Source organism: Trichosurus vulpecula, chromosome 1, assembly GCF_011100635.1.
Source record: "Trichosurus vulpecula isolate mTriVul1 chromosome 1, mTriVul1.pri, whole genome shotgun sequence".
In the NCBI taxonomy this organism is placed as follows: domain Eukaryota; kingdom Metazoa; phylum Chordata; class Mammalia; order Diprotodontia; family Phalangeridae; genus Trichosurus; species Trichosurus vulpecula.
The window spans coordinates 543,915,859-543,937,423 of record NC_050573.1 but is presented as its reverse complement, the minus strand read 5'-3'; positions in this window follow the sequence as shown (position 1 = coordinate 543,937,423).

Sequence of the window (21,565 nt, the reverse complement as noted above, 5' to 3'; positions counted from 1 at the left end):
CAGGAGTGCCTCTAGAGCCCTGAACCATATGTGTATATGTGTGTGTGTGTGTGTGTGTGTGTATATGTGTGTGTGTGTAAATTAGTATACATGTGTATATGTATGTATGTGTATGCAGCTTCTGACACTGGTGCATAGTGTGTGTGTGTGTGTGTGTGTGTGTGTGTGTGTGTAACATGTTGATTGGACATATGACCAATTTTAGCCCTATTCTCTCTTTCTTCATATATATATATACACACACACACATATACACACATATATATGTATATATACACACATATACACACATATGTATATATGTACACATGTACACGCACATATATAAACATATACATGTATGTATACATATACATACACATATATACATATACACATACATATATACACATATATATACATATACACATATATACATATACGTATATACATACATACATATATATACACATATATATACACACACACATATATATATCTATATGTATAGATATATATATGATTCTCTCTCTGTCTCTCATACATATATTTGAAATTGGGTTTCCCTATCTTACCTGAGCTGAAAGTACATCAGGTACTCACAGGCTTGACCTCTCTGGTGACTGGCTTGGATGCTGTGACCTGCTCTCTCAGTATATTGGTGCTAGATTTAGTGTGGACCCCAATCAGTTTTAGCCCTACTGCATTTCAGAACTCCTGGGCTCAAAGGATCCACCAGCCTCAACCTCTCCAGCAGCAGAGACCTGTTGGCCTGAGCCAATACACTTATCTTTCCCTCTTTACTACTAGTTACCAATCAAGCCCTCTTAATATCATTACAAAATCCCCTGCTACAATTACAGCCAGCAGCCACTTCTAAGAACCTCCTCAGCAAGACTGTAAATGATCCAAATTTTGCCTATAAGCAGAGGTGGGAAGGAAGGGTGGCACTAGGTCCCTGAATTTTAAGACATTCAGAGACCAAAGGAATCATTTAGATTTGAATTGGAAATGGAATAAGACCCAAATTATAGGTAATTAAAAAGACACTTTAATGTCAAAAAGGGATCATGTGGACCAGAAATGGCTTTTCTAGGAGCTATTCCCACAGGCAGATCACCTAGTAATGTGGCAAAAACGGTGCCTCCAACATCTTAAAACATCTGGAGGAGAAATGAATCCTACCAAGATATTTGCATCAACTAGATGACAATATTTTTCTCTTTTCTCCACCCAGATGTTTTTACTCTATATACACAGTCCCTGATATCAGTGAGTGGACAAAAGGATTTAAGCCCAAAGTGAAATTGAGTGTAGGACACACATCAGGAATTAGGCAAAGATGAAATAGGCCAAGGTCAGCATGGGATCACCTTCATTAAGCCTGACAAAACCATAACCTCTGGTTAAAATTAGAGTCCATAGGACCAGTTTCTGGAGACAATCAGAAAACGTGAAAGTCTATACCAGGAAAAGTAAATACAGTGAGGATATTTTGAAGGTGTTATACACAGGTGGAAATATGAAGATCAAGGTTGGAAAGTTAGAAAAGGAAGAGGTAATTAGTACTTGTCAGTGTGCCCTCAGTACAATGCAAGTGAGAAGGCGCTTCAATTGTCTGTTTCTCTCCTCTCTGCTTCTCACTAGCTTGGTAAGCTTCATCCAGTCACTTACTAGATGACTGGAATTACCCAAGGCCTTTCCTACTACACTGCAAATAATACATTCAATCACCTGAAAAGTCATTTTAGATAGCACTTAAAATATCTTTTCGTTGTTATGTGTGGGTTGGGAGAGTAAAGGGAGAGATAGGATGAGATTTTTAATCTTAGTTGATGCAATAAATAAGTAGCAGACTAATAAAATAAGACATAAAATCCAGGGGCCATTGGATGATCAATCAATACCATCTAATTGTCTAATACATATTGCAAATAACAAATAAGCTGCCTACCGACAACAAGCTGAGCTGAGAGAGAACATAATATATGGTCTGAGGAGCTCATATTACACCGAATAGACAATCTTGGAGAATATTTATTCTTTTGGTTTTACTCTTTTTTTTAATCCTTCACTAATTAGTTGCCTCCCTTAAGATATAACTTGCCTACATTGTGACTGATTTGATTCTTTATATCATTCATTCAACACCAAGGAGAAAATTAGAGATTTCACTAATGCCTACCATAGAGACTGGGGAAATGCTTGGGCTTGAGGTGAAACCCAGCATCTTTTTTTGAGACTGTGTTTCTGCATCTTGCCTAGGCTGGAAGTACAGCAGCCACTCATGGGCCTCATAACACTGACAATCAGCATGGAGGCTTTGACCTCCATTATCTCTGACCTGGAAACATGAATTCCTTGAGATTAGTAACTTATTATTCATCTGTTTTTATTCCCAGCACTTAGGGCATTCCTTTCCACTTGATACACTCTTTTTTTGTTGTTCAGTCAATCTGTACGTAGCCTGATAGCCCTCCCTACCTCTTCTTCTGTGGGCTCATCATATCAGACCCAGACTTAGTGTGGACACTGATTGACTTTAATCCCACTTCCAACTTTGCACTCAGAACTCAAGAAATCTACCAGCCTCAGTGACTCCAGTGGCAGTAATTATGTGTGTGCCACCATGCTTAATCCTGCAATTAAAAAAATACATAATGATAACATGACCATTTGTTTTTTTACTCAATCCCAAAGAAATTCTTCAGAAGGCAGTTTACTCAAAGCTGGAGAAACAAAGAAGTTAAAATGATTCTTTTTTCCTTACTTTCTTCTGTACTCATAGAACTTAGTGTCAAATCTTTACCCTCTCTAAACAACACATTTTTCCCCTCCTTGCATCCCCTTTCATTAGAGCCAGGCTCAAGCACCAACCATGGGTAAATAGCTTGGGTATCCCTCAAATTAGGGAAAGGTATACCTGGGCCATAGCTGGAGAAACTGGAGTAGTATAAAGGTACTTTAGGAAACTAGGTTTAGGCAAAATTCACAGATACCTTAAGAGTGTCTTAGCATTCCTCTTCTGACAGAGTTCTTCCAATAATTGCTGTTTTCCCATTTTTTGGATCTTCTTTACGAGCCTAGTGGGTTTGAGGTAGAATCTCAGAGTCCAAATCTGTAATTCGTTTATTACTAGTAATCGTTAGCATGGATTTCTTCTCTTGAGAACTGACTTCATATCCTTTGATCACGTATCCACTGGGAATTGCTTTCCTATTTATGTATTTGCTTTGTTTTCCCTTATACCTCATATATCAAACCTTTATCAGAGAATTTTGAAAAATTATTTTTTGGCAGTTAACTTTTTCATCTCTAATTCTAACTGTGTTCCTTTTGTTTGCAAATAATCTTTGGAATTTTATGTAATTAGAATTGTCCAGTTGTTCCACTGTGATCTTTCTATCCCAGTTTGGTCAAGAACTCTTCCCCTTTCCACAGTTGTGAAAGATGTCTTCTTCCATTCTTCTCTAGTTTATTTATGACACAATATTTTATATCATGTATGCATTTGCAGCTTATTATGATTTATCATGCAAAATAGTTACTAAGCCTAATTTCTCCCAGATCACTTTCACATTTCCCCAGTAGTTTTTGTGCAGTAGAGAGTCCTTGCTCCAGTAGTTGTTCTTGGGTTCAATAATATGCTACTGTGTTCAATTACTTCTGCATCTTGTGTGTTTAATCTGTTCAGTTGATCAAATTTTCTATTTTTTTTTGAGGCAATTGGGGTTAAGTGACTTGCCCAGGGTCACATAGCTATTAAGTATCTGAGGCCACATTTAAACTCAGGTCCTCCTGACTCCAGGACCAGTGCTTTATCCACTGCTGCCCAAACTTTTCTAATTTTTAAACTAATACCAAATAGTTTAAAGATAATTGGCTTATAGTATAACTTGAGATCTGGAATTCCTAGCCCCTGTTCCTTTTTACTCTTTTGTTTTTTTTTTCATATTTTATTATTTAATATTTTTAGTTTTCATTGATTTCCACAAGATTTTGAGTTACAAATTTTCTCTCCATTTCTACCCTCCCTCCGGTCCAAGATGGCATATATTCTGATTGCCCCATTTCCCAGTCAGCCCTCCCTTCTGTCACCCCATTGACCCCCCATCCTCTTTCCCCTTACTTTCTTGTAGGGCAAGATAGATTTCTATACCACATTGCCTGTATATCTTATTTCCCAGTTGCATGCAAAACAACTTTATTTTTGAGCATCTGCTTTTAGAACTTTAAGTTCTAAATTCTCTCTCCTCTTCCCTCCCCACACATCCTCCCTAAGAAGGCAAGCAATTCAACATAGGCCACACATGTGTCATTATGCAAAACACTTCCACAATAATCACGTTGTGAAAGACTAACTATATTTCCCTCCATCCTATCCTGTCCCTCTTTATTCAATTTTCTCCCTTGACTCTGTCCCTTTTCAAGAGTGTTTGCTTTTGATTACCTCCTCCCCCCATCTGCCCACCCTTCTCTCATCTCCCTTTTCTTATCAACTTCCCCATACTTTCCTGTGGGGTAAGATACCCAACTGAGTGTGTATGTTATTCCCTCCTCAAGTCAAATCCAATGAGAGCAAGATTCACTCATTCCCCCTCACCTGCCACCTCTTCCCTTCCAACAGAACTTCTTTTTCTTGCCACTTTTATGTGAGATGATTTACCCCACTCTATCTCTCCCTTTCTCCCTCTCTCAATATATTCCTCTCTCATCCCTTAATTTCATTTTATTTTTTAGATACCATCTCTTCATATTCAAATCACCCTGTGCCCTCTGTCTATATATGTATATATATAATATATATGCATATTCCCTTCAACTTCCCTGATACTGAGGAAGGTCTCATGAATTACAAACATCATCTTTCCATGTAGGAATGTAAACAAAACAGTTCAACTTTAGTAAGTCCCTTATGATTTCTCATTCTTGTTTACCTTTTCAAGTTTCTCTTGATTCTTGTATTTGAAAGTCAAATTTTCAATTCAGCTCTGGTCTTTTCATCCAGAAAGCTTGAAAGTCCTCTACTTTATTGAAAATCCATATTTTACCTTGGAGCATTATACTCAGTTTTTCTGGGTAGGTGATTCTTGGTTTTAATCCTTTGACCTCCGGAATATCATATTCCAAGCCCTTCAATCCCTTAATGTAGAAGCTGCTAGATCTTGTGTTTTCCTGATTGTGTTTCCACAATAATCAAATTGTTTCTGGCTGCTTGCAGTATTTTCTCCTTGACCTGGAAACTCTGGAATTTGGCTACAATATTCCTAGGAATTTTCTTTTTGGGATCTTTTTCAAGAGGTGATTGGTGGATTCTTTCAATTTCTATTTTACCCTCTGGTTCTAGAATATCAGGGCAGTTTTCCTTGATAATTTCTGGAAAGATGATGCCTAGGCTCTGTTTTTGATCATGGTTTTCAGGTAGTCCAATAATTTTTAAATTATCTCTCCTGAACCTATTCTCCAGGTCAGTGGATTTTCCAATAAGATATTTCACATTGTCTTCCATTTTTTCGTTCCTTTGGTTCTGTTTTATAATTTCTTGATTTCTCAGAAAGTCCCTAGCTTCCACTTGCTCCAATCTAATTTTTAAGGTGGTATTTTCTTCAGTGGTCTTTCAGGCTTCCTTTTCCATTTGGCTAATTCTGCCTTTCAAGGCATTCTTCTCCTCATTGGCTTTTTGGAGCTGTTTTGTCATTTGGGTCAGTCTATTTTTTAAGGTGTTATTTTCTTCAGTATCTTTTGGATCTCCTTTAGCAAGTCATTGACTTGTTTATCATGATTTTCCTGCATCACTCTCATTTCTCTTCCCAATTTTTGCTCTACATCTCTTACTTGGTTTTCCAAATCCTTTTTGAGCTCTTCCATGGCCTGAGACCAATTCATATTTTTCTTGGAGGCTTTTGATGCAGGCTCTTTGACTTTGTTGACCTCTTCTAGCTATATGTTTTGATCTTCTTTGTCATCAAAACAAGATTCTATAGTCTGAGTCTGAGTCCTTTTATGCTGCCTGCCGCTCATGTTTCCAGCCAACTACTTCACCATTGAGCTTTTGGTCAGGTTATGATTACCTTCAGAATGAAGAGTGCTTTGTCCCGAGCTTTGGGGGTTGTGCTGCTGTTTTCAGAGACACTTCTACTCCACCGTCAGTGCAAGCTCTGCCACACCAGCACACCTCCTTCCCCAAGAACCACCAACCAGGACCACAACCCAGAACCAAGCAGGGAAAAGCAGAAGAACCCTTTCTCTGTGCCAGCAAAGCACTCCCTTCCCTCCAGCTCTGATTGGCCACTTGATTATTCCCACTGGGTGGGCCAGGGACTCTGGAAGCAGCTGATGCTAGAGCTCTGGAAGCAGCCACAGGAGCTTCTTGCTGCTGCTGCCACACCACCTCTGCTACCCCTGGGGCTGGTGCCTGACTGCACACTTCTCTCACCCTGATCCAGCAGTTTTCCCACTAACCTGCTCCATTGTCTTTGGCATTTGTGGGTTGAGAAGTCTGGTAACTGCTACAGCTCAGTGATTCATGGACCTAAGGTCTGCTCCACCCAACCTCTGGTCTGGTTAGTCCTGGTGAGGCCCATGCTGGGCTGCACTCTGCTCCCAGCATGGTGCGATAGACCCTTCCCAGTGACCATCCAGGCTGTCCTGGGCTGGAGACATGTTTCCCTCTGCTATCTCATGGGTTCCACAGCTCTAGAATTTGTTCAGAGCCATTTTTACAGGTGTTTGGAGAGATTTGGGGGAGAGCTTAAGGGAGTCCCTACTTTCTAGCCACCTTCTTGGCTCTGCCTCCCCTTTTTATTCTTTTAACAAATTATTTTCCTTGAGATTCTTGACCTTTTCTTACTCCAAATGATTTTAAAATATTTTTTTCTGATAATTGGATTGGTATGACACTGAATATATAAATTAATTTGGGTTACATTGTCATTTTTATTATATTAACATGCTACAACCATAAGCAGTTAATTCTTCTCTAATTATTTGTCTTCCTTTCTTTCAATAGAGTTTTGTAGTTATAGCCATGTAATTCCTGTATTAGCTTTGGTAAGTGGGTTCCCAAATATCTTATAAATTTTGTTGTAATTTTGAATGGAATTAATTTCTGTCTTTCTACTATTTTGTCGGTAGTATACAGAAATGTTGATTTCTGTAGGTTAATTTTCTATTTTGCTGAGGTTTCTTTCATATTTTACTGTTATTTTTCCAATTGAATCTATAGGGTTCTCTAGGTCAGAGGTGTTATATACATGAGCTATATGCACTCCTAAATGTGGCTCAAACCTGATTCAAATATATTTGAGAAATATTTAACAAAACAAATAAAAATACAATAAAACACAGTTCATTTTAATATGTGGTTTTCTAAGTCAATATATGGCCTACGGGGATCCTTATGTACAGTTTAGTGGCTCCTGTTCCATTTGAGTTTAATACTACTGCTATTAGCTGATGATCATAGCATCTGTAAAAAGCAGTAATTTTCTTTTGTTTTCTTTTTGCCTGTAGTTCATTCTTTCCACTTCCTTCTCTTATCTATAACTTGTATTTCTATAACTACACCAATTAGTAAGGGCAGCTAGGTAACACACTGGACAGAGCACTGGGCTTGAAATCTGGAAGACTGATCTTCATGCTTTCAAATCCAGCCTCAGACACTAGCTGTGTGACCCTGGGCAAGTGATTTCACCCTGTTTGCCTCAGTTCCACATATTTAAAAAGAGCTAGAGAAGGAAATGGCAAACCACTCCAGTATCTTTGCCAAGAAAACCCCAAATATGGTCATGAAGAGTTGGACATGACTAAAAAATGACTGAACAACAACAAAAACAAATAGTAATGTTAACAGTGGACATTCTCGCTTTATCCTTGATCTTATTGGAAAGGCCTTGACTATTTTTCCATTACAGATGATGCCAGCTTTTGTTTTTAGATATATGCTGTTACCATATTAAGGAAAGTTCCATTTTCCATGGTCTTTATAGTATTTTAACAGAAAAGAGTGTATTGTATTTTATAATTAAAAAAATACTTTTGTATCTATTGACATAATCATATCATTTTTATTGTTTTTAAATCAATATGCCCTATTACTTACAGTTTTCCTAATATTGAACAGATCCTGCAATCCTACTATGAATCCAAGCTGGTCATAGTCAATAATATTTTCATTGTGTTGCTGTAGTCTCTTTGATAATTCATGAAATATTATTTTTATTGATTGTCATTCAAGATAGTTGGTCTAAAGTTGTTTTTCTCTGACATCTATCACTTCTTTAGGATTCAGAATTGTATTTATTTCATAAAAAGAGTTTGGCAGAAAGTCATGAATTCCTATTTTTGCAAACAATTTATGTAAAATTGAAATCTATTGATCTTTGAATGATTGGCAAAGTTCACTCATAATTCTACCTGGCTGTCCTTTCTCCTTTAGGAGTTCATATACAGATTATTCAGTTTCTTCTCAGAATAAGTTACTCAAATTCTCTATTTCTTATTCTGATAATCTGGGTATTTTATATTTTTTGTAAATATTAATTTATTTCAGTTGTCATAATTTTAGTGGTATATAATTTGCCAAGTTAGCTTCTAATTATGTCCTTTCCCCCCTATTCATTTGTCATAAATTCTTCTTACAATTTCTATGTCAGCTATTTTGTTTTCTTATCTTTTTAAAAATGAAAAAAGCTTAACTCTATTTTATTTGATTAAAAAAGTGGCTCCTAGATTTATGAAATGGTTTTTCTCCTAATAATTTCTCTTCTCTGATTTTCAGACTTCTTTTTTTTAGTTGGGTTTTTTGATTTGTTGCTTTTCTAGTTGTTTTAGTTTTCTCTCTACTTTACTCATTTATTTTTTCTATTTTTTGATGAAAATTTTCAAAGATATATATTTTCCCCTAATGACTGCTTTGATAACATTCTGGTATTTTGCCTTATTGTCATTTTCTTGAAATAAAATTATCTATTGTTTCTATGATGTGTTCTTTGACACATATATTCTTTAGGATTAAATTAGTATTCATTTGTTTGATTCTTTTAAAAATATCTTATGTTGGTTACTTTTTTGTTATATTCCATAAAGGATATGCTTAATATTTCTGCTTTTAGTTAGTTAGTTTAGTTTATGAGTTGTTTAGGCCCTAGCACAGAGTTAATTTTTCTGAGTGTGTCATACACAGATCAGAAATAAATATTTCTATTCTTTTTAACTTTCTATTCTATTCACTGATCTATAGAGGTCCATCATCTATAACTTTTATAATGTCCTATTCAGGCCTTTAACATGTTTTTTATTCATCTTTTTTTTTTTGCTAGTTTTGTCTAGTTTTGAAAAAAATAGATTTCCAACTGTATAGTTTTGCTATTTCTTCCTGTATGTAATTCAATTAACCTTTCTTTCAAGAACTTGAGTGTTATATAATTTGTATCATATATATTAACTTTTGATATTATTTTGTTATCTATCATGCCTTTATTTTAATCACATCTTTTAAAAATTTGACTAAGTAAATCAAATTCTACTCTACTTCCTTGTTTAAGCTCTGTGTGAATCTTTATGTTTCAAGAGTTTTTCTTATAAGCCACATTTTGGTGGTTCTGCTTTTTAATCTATCCTGCTACCTTCCCCATTTTATGGATAAGTTCTTTCCATCATATTACTCATCTATTTGCCTTCATCATCCTCCAAGCTTACTTAGCTGGATCTGATTGACATAAGGTAGCCTTTTTTCACCATATTGGTCCATTATCAAGTAGATTTCCTGAAATTAGGCAGTAGTTTGTCTTTTCAAGCTTCTTTGTCTGCTAACTTAGCTTCTATTTTTTTTTAACCAGGAATGAAAAATCTAAGTAACCAAGAGACCATCCTTATTGTTCCATGAGTGATGTTTTAATGCTGTTTTATGCATATTGCTTTTATGACCTATGTTTTCATCATATACCAAACCTTGGTCCCTTGGATTAATCTGGCATCATTCACTGGTTCTACAGACACTACTCCTTTGACTCCAAACTTCAGATACTATCTTTCCAAACAGAACACAAAGTCATAGACTTCTTCCATATATTAAAAGGTATTAGGAAATTGGACATAGATGTCCACTCGCATATGTTTACTCCCAAATTGTTCATCAAAACTCACAAACACCAGTCCACTCAAGTATTATGAACTTAAAAAGAAAAGAGTTTTCATGGTATGTATGAAGCCAAAAGCAGGTATGTTGAGATATTCTAGCATCCTCATAGTATGATTTATTACCTAAGTCCCCTTCCCTTTCTGTTTTACTTGTCTACCATACCCAAGCTAGGAACCAAAAGGTTTCTCTCTGTATCAGTATGTGTTTGTGTACGTGTGTGTGTGTGTGTGTGCGTGTGCATGTGCGCATGCACAAAGAACTGATGGGGAAGTCTCATTTACTGATGAAAGTCTCTGTAACTTAAAGTATTAAATAAATGCCTAGAGCTCTGAGAGGTTAAGTGAATTGTTCACAGTCATGTAGTATATATGAGAGACAGGACTCAAACTCATATCTTCTTCACTATAAGCTTGGCCCTCTCTATCCACTACATCATGCTGACTACTCCCAAAAGTAGGACATAAGCCTTCTGAAAAGGACAATAGCTTCCCATGTTGAGACCCCTAAAGTAATGCTGGTAGGTTTAAAATTAGTCTGACTATTCCCCTAGGGCCCGTGGTTGCTAAAGAAGGTGTGGACACCAGTTAACTAACTGTGGAAGGTGAGGTGAGCAGATCATGATCTGCTAAGGATGGCGTTGCTCTTGAAGAAGACCTCTTGCTTCATCCCCAGTCAATTCTTTTCTCTCCTGGAAAAAAGTAACTTTAGTTTGACTCAATATTCAAATAGTCTTACTCCATCTAGAAAAAACAAAGCTCACAAATGTAGTCTAGGCCCTCCTTGATTTGGCCTATTGTACTTCTTGGCCACTCCTTTGTTCATTAAATCCTGTGGATTTTTGTTTATTTACGTAAACTTGCTCACCAAAATATGTCTATTTTAGACAAAACAAGGTAACAAAAGAGTTCAAAACAAAGATATTTAACGAAAAGTGAATGACAAGGAATTGGATCAAATATTTGATGTTTTCATCAGTCATTTCCAAATCACTGTCACTTCTCCCCCCAAAAGAGTCATAGCACAAGTAAACTCTAAATTTACCAATAAACCAGTAAATTAGGAGCACTTGTAAACTCTAAATCAGACCTGCATGACTTGGCAGTAAGTAGAGGCTAAAATTAAAATTGGCTAAACTTCTTCAGGTGGCAGATAGGTTTTTAGCAGCTCACTTTCCAAGTAAAGGTGTAATTAATGATTAAACTATTTTGCAAATAAACTATATTTTTTGAAAAGAAAAATTTCAATTAATATCAATTAATTATATTTATTACTTAAGATTTTTACTTATCATGAAATAGCTCCTCTCAATGGTTCGTTGCCATGGGTTATGTGACAAATAGGAGAGAAGGTTCAGTTTTTTTTTTTTTTAACCTACCAAGTTACATCATGGGCACAATACTGACTAGTGCAAGGTGGGTTAAGTGGGACATAGACAAAGCACTCCTTACATCTTTACTTTCTTTTACATCCACTATATTTTTGGCTGGCTGTCCAATATCTTTTGGCAAGCCAATAAGCCTGTGGGCCATATGTTGTGCAGTCCTGCTCTAAATTAACTCTACGATCTACCAAATATACTGAGAGACAGATAAATCAGGTTGCTTTTTTTCTTTCTTAATTTAATTTATTTATTTAATATATTTAGTTTTCAACATTGATTTTCACAAGACTTTGACTTACAAATTTTCTCCCCATTTCTACCCTCCCCCCTACTCCAAGATGGTGTATATTGTGGTTGCCCTGTTCCCCAATCAGCCCTCCATTCTGTCGCCCCACTCCCCTCCCATCCCCTTTGCCCTTCCTTTTTTGTAGGGCAAGATAAATTTCTATGCCCCATTGCCTGTGTAACTTATTTTCTAGTTGCATGCAAAAACTTTTTTTTTTGTTTTTGAACATCTGTTTTTAAAACTTTGAGTTCCAAATTCTCTCCCCTCTTCCCTTCCCACCCACCCTCCATAAGAAGTCAAGCAATGAAACATAGGCCACATGCATGTCATTATGTATAACCCTTCCACAATACTCATGTTGTGAAAGACTAACTATATTTTGCTCCTTCCTAACCTATCCCCCTTTATCCAATTTTCTCCTTTGACCCTGTCCCTTTTCAAAAGTGTTTGTTTTTGATTACCTCCTCCCCCATCTGCCCTCCCTTATATCATGCCCCCTTGTTTAATCTTCTTCCTCCTTCTTTCCTGTGGGGTAACATACCCAATTGAGTGTGTATGGTATTCCCTCCTCAGGTCAAATCTGATGAGAGCAAGATTCACTCATTCCCCCTCACCTAACTTCTCTTCTCTTCCTGCAGAACTGCTTTTTCTTGCCACTTTTATGTGAGATAATTTACCCCATTCTATCTCTCCCTTTTTCCCTCTCTCAATATATTCCTCTCTCATCCCTTAATTTGATTTTATTTCTTTTAGGTATCATCCCTTCATCTTCAATTCACCCTGTGCCCTCTCTCTCTCTCTCTCTCTCCATATATATATATATATATATATATATATATATATATATACATACATACACTTACATATATACATACATACATACATACACACACACACACACACACATATATATATATACATATACATATACACAAATATATATATGCATATTCCCTTCAGCTACCCTAATACTGAGGTCTCATGAATCAAACGCATCATCTTTCCATGTAGGAATGTTAACAAAACAGTTCACCTTTAGTAAGTCCCTTGCAATTTCTTTTTCTTGTTCTTTTTCTTGATTACCTTTTCATGCTTCTCTTGATTCTTGTGTTTGAAAGTCAAATTTTCTATTCAGCTCTGGTCTTTTCACTGAGAAAGCTTGAAAGTCCTCTATTTTAGTGAAAATCTATATTTTGCCTTGGGGCATGATACTCAGTTTTGCTGGGTAGGTGATTCTTGGTTTTAATCCTAGCTCCATTGACCTCCAGAATATCGCATTACAAACCCTTCAATCTCTTAATGTGGAAGCTGCTAGATCTTGGGTTATTCTGATTGGGTTTCCACAATACTCAAATTGTTTCTTTCTGGCTGCTTGCACTATTTTCTTCTTGATCTGGGAGCTCTGGAATTTGGCAACAATATTCCTAGGAGATTTCTTTTTGGGATCTATCTGAGGAGGTGATTGGTAGATTCTTTCAATTTCTATTTTGCCCTGTGGCTCTAGAATATCAGGGCCGTCCTCCTTGATACTTTCTTGAAAGATGATATCTAGGCTCTTTTTTTGATCATGGCTTTCAGGTAGTCCAATAATTTTTAAATTATCTCTCTTGGATCTATTTTCCAGGTCAGTGGTTTTTCCAATGAGATATTTCACATTGTCTTCCACTTGTTCATTTCTTTGGTTCTGTTTTATAATCTCTTGATTTCTCATAAAGTCACTAGCTTCTATTTGCTCCAATCTAATTTTTAAAGTAGTATTTTCTTCAGTGGTCTTTTGGACCTCCTTTTCCATTTGGCTAATTCTGCCTTTTGAGGCATTCTTCTCCTCATTGGCTTTTTGGAGCTCTTTTGCCATTTGAGTTAGTCTATTTTTTAAGATGTTGTTTTCTTCAGTATATTTTTCAGTATTTTTGGGTCTCCTTTAAGACATTGACTTGTTTTTCATGGTTTTCTTGCATCCTTCTCATTTCTCTTCCCAATTTATCCTCTACTTCTCTAACTTGCTTTTCCAAATCCTTTCTGAGCTCTTCCATGGCCTGAGACCAGTTCATGTTTTTCTTGGAGGCTTTTGTTGCAGACTCTTTGACTTTGTTGACTTCTTCTGGCTGTATGTTTTGGTCTTCCTTGTCACCAAAGAAGGATTCTAAAGTCTGAGACTGAATCTGGGTGCGTTTTCGCTGCCTGGCCATGTTCCCAGCCAACTTACTTGACCCTTTAGTTTTTCAGCGGGGTATGACTGCTTGTAAAGAGTTCTATGTTCCAAGCTTGGGCGGATGCACTGTTGATTTCAGAGCTATTACTTCCAGCTCTGCCACACCAGCATTCCTCCTTCCCCAAGAACTGCCAACCCAGACTGGACTTAGATCTTCAGCAGGCTCTGCACTCCTGCTCTGATCTGCCACTTAATTCCTCCGAGCAGGTGGGCCTGGGGCCAGAAGCAACTGCAGCTGTAGTTCTGTAGCTGCCCCACCTCTGCTGCCACCGGGGCGGTGGCTGAACCGAAAACTCCTTCCACTCCCCTCAGCTTTTCCCACTAACCTTCTCTGTTGTCTTTGGTGTTTGTGGGTTGAGAAGTCTGGTAACTACCACAGCTCACTGATTCGGGGCACTAGGGCATATTCCGCCTGGCTCCTGGTCTGGTTGGTCCGCGCCACTCACGCTGAGCTCTGCTCCACTCCACTCCCAGTTCCGTGTGATAGACCTTACCCAGCTTCCATCCAGGCTGTCCTGGGCTGGAGCCCTGCTTCCCTCTGCTGTTTTGTGGGTTCTGCAGTTCTAGAATTTGTTCAGAGCCATTTTTTATAGGTTTTTGAAGGGACTCGGTGGGGAGCGCACTCTAGTCCCTGCTTTCCAGCCGCCATCTTGGCTCCACCCCTCCATATCAGGTTGCTTAAAGAGAGGTATCAAATTAGCCTTAGAAGGATCTATAGTTGTCTCTTCTACATCACAAATTTCCCTATTAAGATTTCGATATGTCATGGGTTGGCATAAGAAATCAAGTAAGAATTTTTTGAGAGTTTTGCAGGAGCCACAGATGACATGCAAAAGCCAGCAGATAACACAGAAAAAAGTTTGGAAATGCATAAATGCATAAAATAAATGTATAGTATTGTATAATATCAAGGAAAAAAAGGGAAGGACGTCTGCAAAGCTGGAAGAGTTCTTCCCTGGTACAAAGGGAGAACCAAAAAATTTTACAGATTTTCCAGATCACAGGGACACTACTCCCCTGACCCTTGTGATGTGGAAGGGATAATTGCCCTTCCTGTCCTTCCTTTCCAAATGCCCACACCAGAAATCTTAAAAGTACTATTGACTTTTCACAGGGAAAGGCCTTTGCTATGCTGCTACATCTCTGATATTCTTGCTATTTCACTTTCAACGTTAGTTTGGTTCTACAATCTTTATGACTTATGCTCAGCTACCATTTCTTTTTCTCTCTCCCACTTCTCTTGGTTACCCCTTCACCTCCTGGCTATCACAAACCCTGAATCTTGCCATACTCTGTGAGTTTTCTGGTCTTTTTTATTGTTGTTACTGAATCATTTCAGTCATGTCTGAGACTCTGTGACCCCATTTAGGGTGCTCTTGGCAAAAGATACTGGAGTGGTTTCGTTTGACATGTCCTTCTCCAGCTCATTTTACAGATGAGGAATAAACAGGGTTAAGTGACTTGCCCAGGGTCATATAACTAAAAAAATGTCTGAAGATAGATTTGAACTCAGGTCTTTCTGACTCCAGGGCCAGAGCTCTATCCATCGTACCACCTAGTTTCCATATTAAGAAAGTATACTTTCCCATAAAAGTTCTCACAAGAAGGAAGGACTAAGCATTTATTGAGAGCCTGCTATTCGCCTACTGCGTGTTAAATTCTTTACAAATGTTACATCATTTGCTCCTTAGAACAACCCTAACTGGGAGTTAGGTGCTATTATTATCCCCATTTTCCTGTTAAGGAGACTGAGGCAGCCAGTCATTAAGTGACTTGCCCAGGATCACATATCTAGAAGGTATCAGAGGCTGGATTTAAACACAGGTTGTCCTGACTCCATGGCCAGCACTCTATACACTGACTCACCCAGCTGCCTTGGGGCAGGCAGCTATAGGAACTCTAAAAGTCTGTGCTGTGACATCACCATGCTACATAGGGCAGGCAGAATCATCTGAGAGCTTAATTCAGAGAGAATTTCTCCAGTGAACAAGGTTCTTTTACTATAAGTATTCTGGGAATATAAAAGCAGCTAGATGGCTCAGTAAATAGAGTCCTGGGCCTGGAGTCAGGAAGACCTAGAGTTCAAATCTGTCCTCAGATACTTACTAGCTTTGTTTTACAGGCTCAGTTTCCTAATGTACAAAAAGGGGATAATAATACCATCTACCTCCCAGAGTTGTTGTGAGGATCAAATGAAATAATTTTTGTAACACAATTCCTTCCTTTCTTTTCTGTGTTCATTTCACTTAGGTACTATCAGTATCTGCTTTAGGAGGAGCTCTTACTGCCTTCTCCACTTTTTTGTTTTTAATTATTTCTTGAAGTGGATACTTTGCATGGCCTGACTCAGTAGCCTCAGAGGAAGTTGGGGAATCCTTATATAAATGAGAAGACCACCTCCAAAATATCAATTTCCCTATTGTTTCAAGCAATCAGGAAGCAGGTTATTTAGAGGCTGGGAGAGAGGGAAGCATATAGGATAAATTTAAAGTAACTTTTTAAGGAGTGGGAAAAGGAAATTAATTGAGTAGAGTAAGTAGAAAAGTAAGTTTTTAAATAGCACCTGAAGGGGCGGAGCCAAGATGGCAGCTGGTAAGCAGGAACTAGTGCGAGCTCCGTACCGAGTCCCTCCAAAAACCTATAAAAATGGCTCTGAACCAATTCTAGAACGGCAGAGCCCACAAAACAGCAGAGGGAAGCAGGGCTCCAGCCCAGGACAGCCTGGATGGTCTCTGGGTGAGGTCTATCCCACACGGAGCTGGGAGCTGGGAGCTGGGAACAGAGTGGAGCGGAACCCAGCCTGAACTGCGTGGACCATCCAGACCAGAAGCCGGGCGGAGGGGGCCCTAGCGCCCTGAATCAGTGAGCTGCGGCAGTTACCAGACTCATTAACCCACAAACACCAAAGACTGCGGAGAAGGTTAGTGGGAAAAGCTGCAGGAGTAGAAGGAGTTCGCGGTTTGGCTTCCAGCCCCGGGGGCAGCAGAGGTGGGGCAGCTACAGCTGTTGTTACTTCTGGCTCCAGGCCTACCTGGTGGGAGGAATTAAGTGGCGAACCAGAGCAGGAGTGCACGGCCTGCTGAAGATCTAAGCCCAGTCCGGGTTGGGGGTTGGGGAAGGAGCAGTGCTGGTGTGGCAGAGCTGGCACCTCCCCCCGAAACGTGGAACATAGAACTCTCTAGTCTACAAGCAGTCATACCCCACTTAAAAACTCAAAGGTCAAGTTAGTTGGCTGGGAATATGGCCAGGCAGCGAAAACGCACCGAGATTCAGTCTCAGACTTTGCATTCTTTCTTCGCTGACAAAGAAGACCAAAACATACAGCATAAAGAAGTCAATAAAGTGCAAGAGCCTACACCAACAGCCTCCAAGAAAAACATGACCTGGTCCCAGGCCATGGAAGAGCTCAAAAAGGATTTGGAAAAGCAAGTTAGAGAAGTAGAGGAAAAATTGGGAAGAGAAATGAGAAGGATGCAAGAAAACCATGAAAAACAAGTCAATGACATGCTAAAGGAGACCCAAAAAAATACTGAAAAATGCACTGAAGAAAACAACATCTTAAAAAATAGACTAACTCAAATGGCAAAAGAGCTCCAAAAAGCCAATGAGGAGAACAATGACTTGAAAGGCAGAATTAGCCAATTGGAAAAGGAGGTCCAAAAGACCACTGATGAAAATACTACTTTAAAAATTAGATTGGAGCAAGTGGAAGCTAGTGATTTTATGAGAAATCAAGATATTATAAAACAGAACCAAAGGAATGAAAAAATGGAAGACAATATGAAATATCTCATTGGAAAAACCACTGACCTGGAAAATAGATCCAGGAGAGATAATTTAAAAATTATTGGACTACCTGAAAGCCATGATCAAAAAAAGAGCCTAGATATCATCTTTCAAGAAATTATCAAGGAGAACTGCCCTGATATGCTAGAGCCACAGGGCAAAATAGAAATTGAAAGAATCCATCGATCGCCTCCTCAAATAGATCCCAAAAAGAAATCTCCCAGGAATATTGTCGCCAAATTCCAGAGCTCCCAGATCAAGGAGAAAATACTGCAAGCAGCCAGAAAGAAACAATTTGCGTATTGTGGAAACCCAATCAGAATAACCCAAGATCTGGCAGCCTCTACATTAAGAGATCGAAGGGCTTGGGATACAATATTCCGGAGGTCAATGGAGCTAGGATTAAAACCTAGAATCACCTACCCAGCAAAACTGAGTATCATGCTCCAAGGCAAAATATGGACTTTTACATAGCACCTAAAGAAGCCTTTTGTTTTTAGGATTGGGTATGGTAACCATTGCTTTGAAAAAAAAAAACTAACACCACAAAGAGAATGCCATCAGTCCCTGTTTCAGCTGCTCGAGAATTTACAAGTCTCTCGGAGGAAGGGAGAAGCTACTAGAGATTGTTTTCAAAAGTCAATAAACATTTATTAAATACTACTATGTGCTAAGGGGAACTAGGTGGTGTAGTGGATAGAGCACCAGTCCTGGAGTCAGGAGAGCCTGAAATCAAACCTGACCTCAGACACTAGTTGCATGACCCTGGTCAAGTCACTTAACCCTGTTTGCCTCAGTTTCCTCATCTGTAAATGAGCTGGAGAAGGAAATGGCAAACTACTCCAGTATCTTTGCCCAAAAACCCCAAACAAGGTCATAAAGAGTAGATAGCACTGAAACAAGTCAACAACAACAACTATGTGCTAAACACTAGTGCTGGGGACACAAAGAAAGGCAAAAGATAGTCCCTGCTCATAGGGATCTCACAGTCTTAAGGAGGAGACAACATGCAAACAATTTTGTCCAAACAAGCTATCTACAGGATAAATTGGAGATTATTAACACAGAGTAGAGAGTAAATACTGTGGATCCATCCTGTACCTGGATCGAGGTTGAATGAGCTAGAACACTGTTAAGTATCTCCTCTCACTGCTTGAAAACTGATGTCATCTGAACAATCGAATTTGCGGAAGGAGAACATAACAGAAAGTGAATGATTGACTGTGAGGTAAACTCATAGTGGTGGTCACAGGGAAGTTATACCTATCCACTAGGATGTTTGTGTGTGGAAAGAAGAGCCCACCGGAAGGGTGAAAAGAGACAGCATGGTGTAGTAGATGCTTGACTGAAGTCTAGAAGATCTGGGTTTTACTTAGCTATGTGTCTTTGACTAAATCACAAAGGGAACATGGTGGCCAAGGCAATTTACACTAGCAAGGTCCTTCTATCCTTTCTCTTTTGTGATATCCTAGAACATTTGCATATTGGCAACTCAACTTCCAACAAAAACTCCAAGCTTCTCTATGATTCCATCAAGTCAATGGAGAGAGTTATTCATACCTTCTAAAATAGTAAGTGTAAGAATTTTCTTAGACTCTCTTCACATTGGTCAGTCAAAGTCTGAAAGGGCTGAACCTTTCATGAAGTGGGGGTGGAGCACTTGTAGTTCCACACTAGTATAAGACACTCAGAGTGTGAGCAACTCAAGGCTTCACGACCTTTACATGAAAGCAATCACTCAAACTCTTGAAGGGACAAAATCTTAACACCTTTACATCTTCTACTTTAATCAAATAATTTGGGGGTAATCAGCTAGTCAGGCCTCCATTGATCAACCTCCTTTCCCCTCTTCCCCACTACAGAAAGAAGGAATTCTAACACATAGAGCAGTGGGAAGAGGGTACATTCCAAGCCTGGGGGATTACCTGGGCACAGGCATAGAGATGAGAAACATAAAAATCTAGAGTCAATATTAAACTTAATACACAATTTGATACCGAGAGAAATGATTATTAAATAATCAGTTATTGGGGAATCCAGGTTTTTTTCCTTCCTAGATCCTCATTCTCTATCAGGCCAAGCCAGCATCTGAAGGACATTGTTAATAGATGAGATTGGTTTGTTCATATCCTTTGACCACTCATGCGCTGGGGAATGGCTACTAGAGCCTTTGTTAATAACCAGTGAGTGAAAGATACGTGTAGATCATATATTCTTGCTAATGGGACAAAGTCAGTTTTGCGGGAGAGGAGAGGGAGCAGAGCAGCACAGAGTATATAGTCCATCTCAATTTCAGTAAAGCTGAGAGAGGACTGGCCCATTCCCAGAGTCTACTGAACCCTCATAGCATAATCAGAGACCCCAACCACTCCCCCTCCAGAGGATGTGAAATGGTACAGGAAAGGAAGTGAGATAGACGGCCCGCCCCAAAGTGAGGATCATGACAATGGCACTGTAAAGGTGGCAGCACAAGTCACAACAGGGCAATTGTTTAGCGTGTATGAGAGAACAGAAGAGAGGACTGCTTTGGAGATAAAACACACATTCCCTCCCACTCAGAATGATTTTGCTCTTGGACAAAATCTCAATTGCCTTCTCTTGTGATGCTAAGTTTAGTTTCTTTCTAGGTTCATCCAACTGGTAACTGGGGCCTCTCCTTTCCTCTCTTCAACAATTTATAAATAGAGCTTTTTAGTTATAGATTTTAAATTGGCAGCTTCAGAGCTAAGTTGGATTGGGTGAGAGGAGGAAAGGAGAGAAGAGGGAAGAAGAGGGGAGGGGAAGAAAAGTAGAGGAGGGAAGAAGAAGGATGAGGAAAGGATAAAGGAAGAAAGCAGTGGAAGTTTTCAGGTTCCCCTAATAGAGAGGGAAAATAACCAAATGCAGCTACATTAGACACATGGCTTTTCCATGCAAGGACACAGGAGCTGGTTATCTCAACAGCAGTCATATGGCTCCTCCTTGGTACAATGCCAGAAGCAAGACAGACAAAAGAAAGCCATAGAAAGAGACATTTTTAAAAAGCCAGAAATTGCTGAAAGCTCATGACTAGCAATGATGAGGTCAGAGACCTTATCCAATTAGCTGGGTGAAGGAAGAGAAAAAAGTCTTTTTGAATCCCATGGACAAGCTTCCTACAGAAAATTATGCTTTATAAGGAAATAGAAAATGGAAAGAGATTTTCTTTTACAATACTCCGAAGTATATGTTTATCATATATTATCATTTTACAAAATAATCAAGCTATGTAAGTTTTAAATGCATGTTTAAATATTTGAAAAATGATTTTGTAGAAAAGAGTCATGTAATAATAGATTTCTAGTTCTGGGAGAAACTACAGAGTTTAGCTAGTCTTTTAAAAGATGAAGAAACTTAAACACAGATTAAGTATCAAAAGGCAGAAGCCTTATCTCTGCCACTTATTAATTATATGACCATGGATGAGCTGCTTAATCATTCTAGGCCTCAGTTTTCTCTTCTGCAAAATGAAGGAAATAAAACTACCTATCTTCTAGGGCTATTGTGAGATAGATAGATAGATAGACAGACAGCTAGATGGGTGATGGATGGATGGATGGATAGATGGATGGATGGGTGGGTGGATGGATAGAGATAGACAGATGGATGGATGGATGGATAGATAGATTGATAGATAAAACATTAAGCACATACTATGTACATTGTGCCAACAGCTAGGGATGTGAACACAAACAAGTCAAAATGTGTCCTCAAAAAGCTTACATTCTAATAGGGCAAGATAACACAATGGGAGACTGGAAA